The following is a 13,432-nucleotide window of genomic DNA, read 5'->3' on the forward strand; positions in this document are numbered from 1 at the left end:
CCCACTGCCCTCCCCTCATGCTCTCACCCAGGGTTTAGGGGTGTTTGCACCTAAGAGAGATGTGCCACCCATTCCCATGGAACCTCCCTCAAGGTGACAGAGATGTCCGCCATACTCATCCCACATCCCAGCGGAGCAGAGTGAAACAGCCTGTCAAACACCTAATTCCTTTGGGAGAATTGCTTCCAAGAATGCTATGTCCGTGCAATGCACCCTGTCCCCTATCCTGTCACCTGCTGGTCTGAAAGGGGGGGACATTGTGTTTGACCCTTTCAGACCAGCCACCCCCTGGGGCAGTGGCCCAGGCTTCCTCCAGCACAGCTGCAGGGGGAGGTGGGGGTGGGCTCGAGGATGGGCAGGGCCTCCCAGAGAGAGGTTTTTGTATGAGCTTGTATCACAGTGTTGGGTGTTCGGCGGAGGGACCCAGCTGACCGTCCTAGGTAAGTGTCTCCTTCCCCCTCCTTCCCTGCTCCCCTACAAAGTTTGGGCCGTTTTCTGCTATTTTTGCTCTTTTTCTGGTCTTGTCTCAGCCTGTGGCCGAGCTTTCACCCAGGACCCCAGCCTTTGGGGACCTGAGGTCTTCCCACCCCTGTTCTTACTGTCCTACTTGGTCACCCTCAGCCACTCACCTCTGACCTCAGAGACAGGGGAATGGACAGGATGCCTTGTGGATTCTTCTGTCTGTCTGTCTGTCTGGGAGGGTCGTGCTGGATTCCCGTCGGGCTCTGTTCTGTCTTCCCCTGTTGGGCTCCTGTGGGACAAGATTCTATCTGCAGGTCACCGGTGGCCCCTGTCTGAAGGGGAAGCGAGGAAGAGAAGTAACGTTGGGATTCTGGTGGAAATTTTAGAGAGACCCAGACGCTCAGGGCCAAGGCTAGAGACACCCAGGTCAGAGGTTCAGGGCAGGTCTCAGGGACTGTCACTCATGAACAGGGGCCAGGAATGGTGCTGGAGTAGAGGGCTCCCCGGGGCTGCATGGAGCTGCCATGCAGAGTCCTCACAGGCCTGGCACCAGGGAAGCCTTGTACCAGGGAAGGACACAGGGGGGAAGAGAAGGTGCTGGAGGAAGGGCATGGAAGGACAGGTATGAGGACAGGTGGCCTTTGATCTCTGCAGGAAGAACATTCTCACAGAAGGAATCACAGAATCCATGTCAAGAAAGCTCTAGTGATCCGACCAATTCTTGGGGATGCATTGACTGTAGAATGAGAGCCACCCAACAACAGACAGACAGGTTTCTGTTTCATCAAAAAAGATGCCACCCAGTTTAGACAGGGAGCAGGAGACATAGATTAGGGTGAAAATCTGAGCCTTTGGGCAAATGATCCAAAGCCCCCAGCACCGAGGATCAGGTCAGAGGTGTCCACGGATGGACCCAGCAGGAGGTCAGAGGGCTCAGGGCATCTTTTGTGGGACAAACAGACTGACAGACACAGACAGGCCCAGTCAGATACCAGGAGAAGGCAGCGCCAGAGGGTGACAGTCAGATGTGTGGGGGGCAGAACGGGGCCCACAAGGATGGTGATGGCAGGTTCCAGGTTCAGGGTCTCTCAGGAAAATGGGGAGTTGAGCTACGAACAACCCCAAACTGCTCTGTGTGGATGGACACTCACACCCAGAGAGGCCCCTGCATGGTCCTCAGGACCCTGTGCCCACAGGAGGACCGAGGGCAGCAGCTTTCAGGATGGACCCTGAGCCTCTCCCCTCCTGCCCCTCCCGCACCCACAGGTCAGCCCAAGTCCGCACCCTCCGTGTCTCTGTTCCCGCCATCCGCTGAGGAGCTCAACAGCAACAAGGCCACACTGGTGTGTCTCATGAGTGACTTCTACCCGGGCAGCGTGACGGTGGCCTGGAAGGCAAATGGCACCCCCGTCACCCAGGGCGTGGAGACCACCAAGCCCTCCAAGCAGAGCAACAACAAGTACGCGGCCAGCAGCTACCTGAGTGTGTCCAGCCAGGACTGGAAGTCCGCCAGCGCCTACAGCTGCCAGGTCACGCACGACGGGAAGACCGTGGAGAAGACAGTGGTCCCCTCGGAGTGTTCCTAGGACCTGAGTCCCCACTTCTGGGGACACTTATCCTGCAGACACCCCGTTTCCCTGCTCCCCACTGTCCCCCTGTGGCTCCTGCCCTGGTCGCTCAGACTGGGCAGGTGGCCATCCCTCCCCGGTTCCCCTTCTCCTGAATAAACTCCTGTCATTTCTCATCGGACATTTCGCACGTGTGTTCTGTGTGGGGAGGGTCTCTGTGTTGAAGGGTCGGTAATAAAGGGCAGGACAGGAATGACATGACATGGACCCACCTGAGGTCCACTCCACTCACCCTCCAGGGACCTCAAAGAGCTCTGAGTGCCCATGGGAGCTGGGACACCAGGAAGGAACTTCTCCTGTGGGACCAGGCCCTGGGATGCAGTCCTTGTCACCTGGAAAGGGGGAAGGGATGCGTGAGAGGCATCAAGGGGCCCTGAGGAAGGAGCAGGGAGAAATGAAGAGGGTCGCAGGAGGGCAAGGTGAGCTACAGATGGAAATATCGGGAAGGAAATCATGGAGCCAAGACTATGGTCATTGGGAACAGTCATTGAACATCCCTTTCCCTTCATGGAGCCCAATGAGAAAGCCATTCCCAGGTGAAGGTTCCTGGTTGACTCCTCCCCATAAAATCATGAATCGCTTTCAACAGTGCCTCCCATGGTGCGTTTGTCAAACTTTGACAATGCATGTTAGGTCAGTAACGACACTGACAAGTCACACAGCAGAGAAACAGTTTAATATCACATATTAAACATAGTAACAATTCCCCAATCATGCCACACCCCTTACCACCTCAGAGAGCCTGGATCTCATGGTGCTGGGAACCGGGCTGAGGATGAGGCACAAGGAAGCTCAGTTTATGTTTGTATGATCTTGGGTCAGGCTCAGGCTCAAGATGACCCTAGATTGGCCAGGGACCTCCATCATGAAGATCTCAAACCCTGAAGCCAGATCAACCTGAGAGTTTTGGGGGTTGGTTTAAGGATGGAGCAGGTGATGTCAGCTTCTCAGGTGGAGGGGACATGGGAGTTGACCTTAATGGAGCAGAAAGGCCACCATCCCCGGCACAGAATGGGCATCCAGTGTGACCCAGGGAGGGCATATCCACTGGAATTCAAGAGCCAAGTAAAGGCAGGTCAGACAATCTCAGATCGGGGGGGTGTGGCCTGTGGATTCCAGCAAGGTCAGGCCTTCCTGCTGACACAGCACCCCCACGCCACTCCAGCCCTGGGAGCGAAGGCAGGGGACACCCCCAAGCTCACCCTCAAGGGCAGGTTGGCAAAGACTACAGTCCCACTGTGACATCACCCGTGCTCTCCCGATCTAGGCTGCCCCTGGTGAAAATAAGCCAGAGATCTGGATCAGATGGTTGGGGACATAGGAAGTTGCCAGTAGACTTTATACACAGACCAACCTGTCTTTCCCTGGAATGGCGGGGAGGGGAGAGGAGGTAATACCCACTGCCCTCCCCTCATGCTCTCACCCAGGGGGTAGGGGTGTTTGGCCATAAGAGAGATGTGCCACCCATTCCCATGGAACCTCCCTCACGGTGATAGAGATGTCCGCCATACTCATCCCACATCCCAGGGGAGCAGAGTGAAACAGCCTGTCAAACACCTAATTCCTTTGGGAGAATTGCTTCCAAGAATGCTATGTCCGTGCAATGCACCCTGTCCCCTATCCTGTCACCTGCTGGTCTGAAAGGGGGGGACATTGTGTTTGACCCTTTCAGACCAGACACCCCCTGGGGCAGTGGCCCAGGCTTCCTCCAGCACAGCTGCAGGGGGAGGTGGGGGTGGGCTCAAGGATGGGCAGGGCCTCCCAGAGAGAGGTTTTTGTATGAGCTTGTATCACAGTGTTGGGTTTTCGGCGGAGGGACCCAGCTGACCGTCCTAGGTGAGTCTCTCCTTCCCCCTCCTTCCCTGCTCCCCTACAAAGCTTGGGCCGTTTTCTGCTATTTTTGCTCTTTTTCTGGTCTTGTCTCAGCCTGTGGCCGAGCTTTCACCCAGGATCCCAGCCCTTGGGCACCTGAGGTCTTCCCACCCTGTTCTTACTGTCCTACTTGGTCACCCTCAGCCACTCACCTCTGACCTCAGAGACAGGGGAATGGACAGGATGCCTTGTGGATTCTTCTGTCTGTCTGTCTGTCTGCGAGGGTCGTGCTGGATTCCAGTTGGGCTCTGTTCTGTCTTCCCCTGTTGGGCTCCTGTGGGACAAGATTTATATCTGGAAGTCACTGGAGGACCCTGTCTTAAGGGGAAGAGGGAGGAGAAGTATTGAGGGGATCCGGGTGGAAATTTTAGAGAGACCCAGACGCTCAGGGCCAAGGCTAGAGACACCCAGGTCAGAGGTTCAGGGCAGGTCTCAGGGACTGTCACTCATGAACAGGGTGCTGGAGAAGAGGGCTCCCCGGGGCTGCATGGAGCTGCCATGCAGAGTCCTGACCAGCCTGGCACCAGGGAAGCCTTGTACCAGGGAAGGACACAGGGGGGAAGAGAAGGTGCTGGAGGAAGGGCATGGAAGGACAGGTATGAGGACAGGTGGCCTTTGATCTCTGCAGGAAGAACATTCTCACAGAAGGAATCACAGAATCCATGTCAAGAAAGCTCTAGTGATCCGACCAATTCTTGGGGATGCATTGACTGTAGAATGAGAGCCACCCAACAACAGACAGACAGGTTTCTGTTTCATCAAAAAAGATGCCACCCAGTTTAGACAGGGAGCAGGAGACATAGATTAGGGTGAAAATCTGAGCCTTTGGGCAAATGATCCAAAGCCCCCAGCACCGAGGATCAGGTCAGAGGTGTCCACGGATGGACCCAGCAGGAGGTCAGAGGGCTCAGGGCATCTTTTCTGGGACAAACAGACTGACAGACACAGACAGGCCCAGTCAGATACCAGGAGAAGGCAGCGCCAGAGGGTGACAGTCAGATGTGTGGGGGGCAGAACGGGGCCCACAAGGATGGTGATGGCAGGTTCCAGGCTCAGGGTTTCTCAGGAAAATGGGGAGTTGAGCTACGAACAACCCCAAACTGCTCTGTGTGGATGGACACTCACACCCAGAGAGGCCCCTGCATGGTCCTCAGGACACTGTGCCCACAGGAGGACCGAGGGCAGCAGCTTTCAGGATGGACCCTGAGCCTCTCCCCTCCTGCCCCTCCCGCACCCACAGGCCAGCCCAAGTCTGCACCCTCCGTGTCTCTGTTCCCGCCATCCGCTGAGGAGCTCAACAGCAACAAGGCCACACTGGTGTGCCTCATGAGTGACTTCTACCCAGGCAGCGTGACGGTGGCCTGGAAGGCAAATGGCACCCCCGTCACCCAGGGCGTGGAGACCACCAAGCCCTCCAAGCAGAGCAACAACAAGTACGCGGCCAGCAGCTACCTGAGCGTGTCCAGCCAGGACTGGAAGTCCGCCAGCGCCTACAGCTGCCAGGTCACGCACGACGGGAAGACCGTGGAGAAGACAGTGGTCCCCTCGGAGTGTTCCTAGGACCTGAGTCCCCACGTCTGGGGACACTTCTCCGTCAGACGCTCCCTTCCCGCGCTCCCCACTCTCACCCTTGTGGCTCCTGCCCTGGTCGCTCAGACTGGGCAGGTGGCCATCCCTCCCCGGTTCCCCTTCTCCTGAATAAACTCCTGTCATTTCTCATCTGACATTTCGCATGTGTGTTCTGTGTGGGGGAGGGTCTCCGGGTTGAAGGGTCGGTAATAAAGGGCAGGACAGGAATGACATGACATGGACCCACCTGAGGTCCACTCCACTCACCCTCCAGGGACCTGGATGAGCTTTGAGTGCCCGAAGGAGCTGCGACCCAGGCCAGGAACTTCTCCTGTGGGACCAGCCCCTGGGACGCAGTCCTGGTCACCTGACAAGGGACAAGGGCTGAGTGAGAGGGATTCAAGAGCCCTGAGGAGGGAACAGGGAGAATTGAAGAGGGACCTGGAGTGCAAGGTGGGCTACTGATGCAAATATTGGGAAGGAAATCATGGAACCAAGGCTATGGTCCTTGGGAACAGACATTGAACTTCCCTTTCCCATCATGGAACCCAATGGGAGAGCCATTAGTAGGTGAAGGTACTCTTCGCCTTAAAATCATGAAAAGCTTTCAACAGTGCCTCCCATGGTGCATATGTCAAACTTTGACTATGCATGTTAAGTCAACAAAGACACTGACAAGTCACACAGCAGAGAAACAGTTTAACATCATATAACCTAACAATTGCACAATCATGCCACACCCCTTACCAACTCAGGGAGCCTGGATCTCATGGTGCTGGGAAGCTGGGCTGAGGATGAGGCACAAGGAAGCTCGTTTTATGTTCTCATTGTCTTGGGTCAGCCTCAGACTCAAGGTGACCCTAGCTTGGGCTTGGAACCTCCATCATGAAGATCTCAAACCCTGAAATCAGATCAACCTGAGAGTTTTGGGGGTTGGTTTAAGGATGGAGCAGGTGATGACAGGCCTCAGGTGGAGGGGACGTGGGAGTTGACCTCGATGGATCAGAAAGGGCACAGTCCTGGGCACAGAATGGGCATCCAGTGCCGTCCCAGGGAAGGCATATCCATCGGAAATCAGAAGCTGAGTAAGGGCAGGTCAGACAATCTCAGATCAGGGGGAGTGTGGCCTGTGGGTTACAGCAAGGTCAGGCCTTCCCGCTGACACAGCACCCCACGCCACTCCACCCCTGGAAAGAATCGCAGGGGACACCCGCAAGCTCACCCTAAACGGCAGGTTGGCAAAGACTACAGTCCCAATGTGACATCTCCAGTGCTCTCCCAATCCAGGCTGTCCATAGGAAGGATAAGCCAGAGGTCTGGATCAGATGGTTGGGGACATAGGAAGTTGCCAGTAGACACTCTACACAGACCAACCTGTGTTTCCCTAGAAGGGGAGGGGGGGAGGGAATACACACTGCCCTCCCCTCATGCTCTCACCCAGGGGTTAGGGATGTTTGGACATAAGAGAGATGTGCCACCCATTCCCATGGAACCTCCCTCACGGTGACAGAGATGTCCGCCATACTCATCCCACATCCCAGGGGAGCAGAGTGAAACAGCCTGTCAAACACCTAATTCCTTTGGGAGAATTGCTTCCAAGAATGCTATGTCCGTGCAGTGCACCCTGCCCCCTATCCTGTCACCTGCTGGTCTGAAAGGGGGCACAGTGTGTGTGCCCCTTGCAGACCAGACACCCCCTGGGGCAGTGGCCCAGGCATCCTCCATCACAGCTGCAGGGGGAGGGGATGGGGGGGCGGGGGGCTCAAGGATGGGCAGGGCCTCCCAGAGAGAGGTTTTTGTATGAGCTTGTGTCACAGTGTTATGTGTTCGGCGGAGGGACCCAGCTGACCGTCCTAGGTGAGTCTCTCCTTCCCCCTCCTTCCCTGCTCCCCCACAAAGTTTGGGCCATTTTCTGCTATTTTTGCTCTTTTTCTGGTCTTGCCTCAGCCTGTGGCCAAGCTTTCACCCAGGACCCCAGCCCTTGGGGACCTGAGGTCTTCCCACCCCTGTTCTTACTGTCCTACTTGGTCACCTTCAGCCATTAACCTCTGACCTCAGAGACAGGGCAATGGACAGGATGCCTTGTGGATTCTTCTCTCTGTCTGTCTGTCTGCGAGGGTCGTGCTGGATTCCAGTTGGGCTCTCTTCTGTCTTCCCCTGATGGGCTCCTGTGGGACAAGATTCTATCTGCAGGTCACTGGTGGCCTCTGTCTTAAGGGGAAGAGAGGAAAAGAAGTACCGAGGGGAAACCGGGTTAACATTTTAGGGTGACCCAGAAGCTCAGGGTCAAGGCTAGAGACACACAGGTCAGAGGTTCAGGGCAGGACTCAGGGACTGTGGACTCATGAACAGGGGCCAGGAATGGTGCTGGGGTGCAGGGCTCCCCGGGGCTGCATGGAGCTGCCATGCAGAGTCCTGATCAGCCTCGCACCAGGGAAGCCTGCAGGAGGAAGGACACAGGGGGGAGGAGAAGGTGCTGGAGGAAGGGCATGGAAGGGCAGGTATGGATAAGGTGGTCTTTGGTCTCTGCAGGACGAAAATCTGCTCAGAAGGTAACGTACAATTATTGGCATATAAGTTCCAGTGATATAACCGACTAGGCCAGACTCCATTGACTGTAGAATGAGAGAGACTCAGGGACAGACAGACAGACATTTTGTCCATCAGAAAAACTCATACTCACTTAAGAGAGAGTACGGGACCAGTAGATTGGAGGGTGGGAACAGAACCCTGAGGGCAAACCCCTAAGACCCCAGCACAGAGGATGAGGTCAGAGGTGTCCACAGATGGCGGTCAGAGGGCTCAGAGCATCTTTTGTGGGACAAACAGACCGACAGACACAGACAGGCCCAGTCAGATACCAGGAGAAGGCAGAGCCAGAGGGTGACAGTCAGATGTGTGGGGGGCAGAACGGGGCCCACAAGGATGGTGATGGCAGGTGTCCAGGCTCAGGGTTTCTCAGGAAAATGGGGACTTGAGCTAAGAACACCCCAAACTCATGGCATGGATCTCACACCCAGAGAGGCCCCTGCCCTCGGGGTCCTGCATGGTCCTCAGGACACTGTGCCCACAGGAGGACCAAGGGCAGCAGCTTTCAGGATGGCCCCTGAGCCTCTCCCCTCCTGCCCCTCCCGCACCCACAGGTCAGCCCAAGTCTGCACCCTCCGTGTCTCTGTTCCCGCCTTCCGCTGAGGAGCTCAACAACAACAACAAGGCCACACTGGTGTGTCTCATGAGTGACTTCTACCCGGGCAGCGTGACGGTGGCCTGGAAGGCAAATGGCACCCCCGTCACCCAGGGCGTGGAGACCACCAAGCCCTCCAAGCAGAGCAACAACAAGTACGCGGCCAGCAGCTACCTGAGCGTGTCCAGCCAGGACTGGAAGTCCGCCAGCGCCTACAGCTGCCAGGTCACGCACGACGGGAAGACCGTGGAGAAGACAGTGGTCCCCTCGGAGTGTTCCTAGGACCTGAGTCCCCACTTCTGGGGACACTTCTCCGTCAGACGCTCCCTTCCCCTGCTCCCCACTGTCCCCCTGCGGCTCCTGCCCTGGTCGCTCAGACTGGGCATGTGGCCATCCCTCCCCGGTTCCCCTTCTCCTGAATAAACTCCTGTCATTTCTCATCTGACATTTCGCATGTGTGTTCTGTGTGGGGGAGGGTCTCTGGGTTGAAGGGTCGGTAATAAAGGGCAGGACAGGAATGACATGACATGGACTCACCTGAGGTCCATCCACTCACCCACCAGGTACTTGAATCAGTTTGAGTTCCCTTGGGAGGTGGTTCCCAGGGCAGGAACTTCTCCTGTGGTTCTGGCCCCTGGGAGGCAGTACTTGTCCCCAGAAAGGAACAGGGGCTGAGTGACAAAGATGTGAGCACCCTGAGGGGCAATCAAGGAAAACTGAAGAGGGTCCCAGGAGGGCACGGTGGGCTACAGATGGAAATATTGGGAAGGAAATCATGGAGCCAAGGCTGAGCTCATTGGGAACAGACATTGAACATCCCTGTCCATCATGGAGCCCAATGGGAGAGCCATTGCCAGGTGAGGGGCTCATGGTTGGCCCATCAGCTCAGAGTCAGGGAAAGCTTGGAATAGTGCCTCCCATGGGGCATTGGTCAAACTCTGCCAATGCACGTGAGCTAAGCAATGGCACTGACTAGTCCTGCAGCAGAGAAACAGTTAAATATCACGGAGCCTAACAATTCCCCCATCATGATCATTCCTTCTAGCAAGTCAGGGAGCCTGGGACTCATCATCACTGGTGTGGGAACCTGGGTTGAGGATGAGGCACAAGGAAGCTCAGTTTCTGTTCACATCGTCTTGGGTCAGGCTCAGGCTCAAGGTGACCCTTGCTTAGGCCTGGGACCTCCATCATGAAGATCTCAAACCCTGAAGTCAGATCAACCTGAGAGATTTGAGGGTTGATTTTAAGGATCGAGAAGGTGATGTCAGCATCTCAGGTGGAATAGACATGGGAGTTGTCCTTGATGGATTACAAAGGGCACCGTCCTGGGCACAGAATGGGCATCCAGTGTCGTCCCAGGGAGGGCATATCCACTGGAATTCAGGAGTCCAGTAAGGGCAGGTGAGACCAGCTCAGAGCAGGGGGCAAGTGGCCTATGGTTTACAGCAAGGTCAGAGTTTCCTGGTGACACAGCACCCCCAAACCACTCCAACTCTGGGAGTGAAGGCAGGGGACACCCCCAAGGTCACCCTAAAGGGCAGGTAGGCAAAGACTACTGTCCCACCCTGACATCCCCAGTGCTATCCCTATCTAGGCTGTCCATAGGGACCATAAGCCAGAGGTCTGGATCAGATGGCTGGGGACATAGAGTGGGAGTAGAATCCTACACAGGCCAGCCTGCCCTTCCACGGAGGGGAGGGAGCGGGAGAGGGATTACAGGCCGCCCGCCCCTCATGCTCTCACCCTGGGATTAAGGTTGTTAGGACGTAAGAGAGATGTGCCACCCGTTCCCTCGGAACCTCACTCACCGTGAAATAAACGGCCTCCAAACTCATCCCAAATCCCAGGAGACCGCAGTGGAAACAGCCTATCAGACACCAAGTTCTTTTGGGAGAATTGCTTCCAACAGTGCTATCACCTTGCAATGCACCCTGTCCCCTATCCTGTCACCTGCTGGTCTGAAAGGGGGGACAATGTGTGTGCCCCTTGCAGGCCAGTCACCACCAGCTTGGGCAGTGGCCCAGGCTTCCTCCATCACAGCTGCAGGGGGAGAGGGGTGGGCTCAGGGGTGGGGCAGGGCCTCCCAGAGAGAGGTTTTTGTATGAGCTTGTGTCACAGTGTATTGTGTTCGGCGGAGGGACCCAGCTGACCGTCCTAGGTGAGTCTCTCCTTCCCCATCCTTCCTTGTTCTCTGGGCAGTCGGGGCATTTTTCTGCTAGTTTTGCTCTTTTTGGGGGGGTCTTATCTCAGCCTGTGGCCAAGCTTCCACCAGGATCCCAGCCTTTGGGGCCCTGAGCTCTTCCCATCTCCGCTCTTTCTGTCCTATTTCGCTCCACGGTCACCACCAGCCATTCACCTCGGACCCCAGAGACTGAGGAATGGACAGGATGACCTGTGGTTTCTTCTATCTTTTTGCCAGGACCTGCTGGATTCTGGACGGGCTCTGTTCTGTCTTCATCTGATGGGCTCCTCTTGTGCCAGATTTCTTTCTGGGGGTCAATGGTTGCTCACATCCTAAGGGAGGATAAGCAGGCCTGAGCGGTTAACCACATGAACATTGTAGGGTGACCAAGACTAGAGACGTACAAGTCAGAGGTTCAGGGCAGGTCTCAGGGACTGTGGGCTCATGAACAGGGGTCAGGAATGGTGCTGGGGTGCAGGGCTCCCCGGGACTGCATGGAGCTGCCATGCGGAGTCTTGACCAGCCTGGCACCAGGGAAGCCTGCAGGAGGAAGGACACAGGGGGGAGGAGAAGGTGCAGGAGGAAGGGTCATGGAAGGACAGGTATGAGGACAAGGTGGCCTTTGGTCTCTGTTAAGACTTGCTCAAGGGAATGCAGAATCTATGGCACGAAAGCTCTAGGGATAGGAGCGATCTGTGGGGAGGCTTTGACTCAACAATGAGAGAGACCCAAGGACAGACAGACAGACTTCTGATTCATCAGCTAAAAGTGTGCCCTGTTAGAGAAGTTACAGGGACATAGATTTGGGTGAGAAACTGAGCCCTTGGGCAGATGCTCCGAAGCCCCCAGCACCGAGGATCAGGTCAGAGGTGTCCACAGATGGGCCCAGCAGGTCAGAGGGCTCAGAGCATCTTTTGTGGGTCAAACAGACGGACAGACACAGACAGGCCCAGTCAGATACCAGGAGAAGGCAGAGCCAGAGGGTGACAGTCAGATGTGTGGGGGGCAGAACGGGGCCCACAAGGACGGTGATGGCAGGTGTATAGGCTCAGGGTTTCTCAGGAAAATGGGGACTTGAGCTAAGAACACCCCAAACTCATGGCATGGACGCTCACACCCAGAGAGGCCCCTGCCCTCGGGGTCCTGCATGGTCCTCAGGACACTGTGCCCACAGGAGGACCGAGGGCAGCAGCTTTCAGGATGGCCCCTGAGCCTCTCCCCTCCTGCCCCTCCCGCACCCACAGGCCAGCCCAAGTCTGCACCCTCCGTGTCTCTGTTCCCTCCATCCGCTGAGGAGCTCAACAACAACAACAAGGCCACACTGGTGTGTCTCATGAGTGACTTCTACCCGGGCAGCGTGACGGTGGCCTGGAAGGCAAATGGCACCCCCGTCACCCAGGGCGTGGAGACCACCAAGCCCTCCAAGCAGAGCAACAACAAGTACGCGGCCAGCAGCTACCTGAGCGTGTCCAGCCAGGACTGGAAGTCCGCCAGCGCCTACAGCTGCCAGGTCACGCACGACGGGAAGACCGTGGAGAAGACAGTGGTCCCCTCGGAGTGTTCCTAGAACCCAAGTCCTCTCACCCTTGGGGGTCTAGACTTCAGGACCCCCAAGAGGATCTCCCTACCCCCACACCCATTCTTTCTTCTCCCTGCACCTGATCAGCTCTCAATAAAATATTCTTATTGTCAATCAGATGTCATATTCTCTTGGTCATTTTTGTTTCTGGACTTTGACCTTGAACTCAACTATCCTCAAAGGTGAAAACTGTCCTTTTGACCTTGTAGGAAAGGACCCAGTGAAAGAGTCTTTATGTTTCCCTGAAGGGGTTTCCCTCTCACCCAGAGCTGCCCAGAGAATGTTCTAGAACAAGGGGTAGGGGCTGCAGAACGCAGGAGAGCACACTTCTCACGCCTGCCCTAAAATTGCTTTTTTCCTGTGGACCATGTCCACCCCCAAGGACCACTCCCCTTGGTCCCCATGGAAACCAGGGTAGTGCCTGAGCTCTCTTCCCCCCAAATCCTCATTCACATGCCTTCCATGGCTCCCTCCTTCTGGAAATTCTCCATCCTCCCAATCTAGAGCGTTCCTCCTCCTTTAGGCCCCCTTCCCCCTGCCCCTGTGTCATCACTGCCATGTGCCCTGACCGTTGGCCCCTCACTGTTACACTCACTACAGAACCCTCGGTTCCTGGACCGTGGCCAGTCACCTGGACTCTTTCCTGGGGACCACCTCTCCCATCTGGGTCCCATCTGTGGTCAAGGCCAGTGGAGTTAGGGGCCAGCTCTGCTCCCTTTCAACCCCTCAGATGCCAGCCCACCACTGAGCCCACCACAAACATGCATGTCATAGTAGCCATGGGTAGCAGATGGGCCACTAGTCTAAGGTCAAGAATATGGCCGGCATGACTCAGCAGTTGAGAACCAACCTATGAACCAGGAGGGCATGGTTCCACACCCGGTCAGGGCACAGGCCCGGGTTGCGGTTCGATCCCCAGTGTGGGGAGTGTGGGAAACAGCCAATCCATGATTCTC

The 13,432-nt window shown here is 56.2% G+C and overlaps 4 gene segments (V, D, J or C); all 4 read left to right on the forward strand.

Annotated features, from left to right (window-relative positions):
• The first annotated feature begins 394 nt into the window (after nucleotides 1-394).
• LOC308535085 (Ig lambda chain C region-like) lies at nucleotides 395-2,210 on the forward strand. The segment is given in 2 exons: nucleotides 395-440; nucleotides 1,729-2,210.
• Nucleotides 2,211-3,014: 804 nt separating this feature from the next.
• LOC308535043 (Ig lambda chain C region-like) lies at nucleotides 3,015-5,679 on the forward strand. The segment is given in 3 exons: nucleotides 3,015-3,023; nucleotides 3,887-3,926; nucleotides 5,203-5,679.
• Nucleotides 5,680-5,768: 89 nt separating this feature from the next.
• LOC308535044 (Ig lambda chain C region-like) lies at nucleotides 5,769-9,160 on the forward strand. The segment is given in 3 exons: nucleotides 5,769-5,984; nucleotides 7,349-7,388; nucleotides 8,675-9,160.
• Nucleotides 9,161-9,543: 383 nt separating this feature from the next.
• On the forward strand, nucleotides 9,544-12,594 carry LOC308535045 (Ig lambda chain C region-like). The segment is given in 3 exons: nucleotides 9,544-9,572; nucleotides 10,803-10,873; nucleotides 12,142-12,594.
• Nucleotides 12,595-13,432: the final 838 nt, after the last annotated feature.

This window comes from Myotis nattereri (genome assembly GCF_964212035.1).
Source record: "Myotis nattereri genome assembly, chromosome: 19".
Taxonomy (NCBI): domain Eukaryota; kingdom Metazoa; phylum Chordata; class Mammalia; order Chiroptera; family Vespertilionidae; genus Myotis; species Myotis nattereri.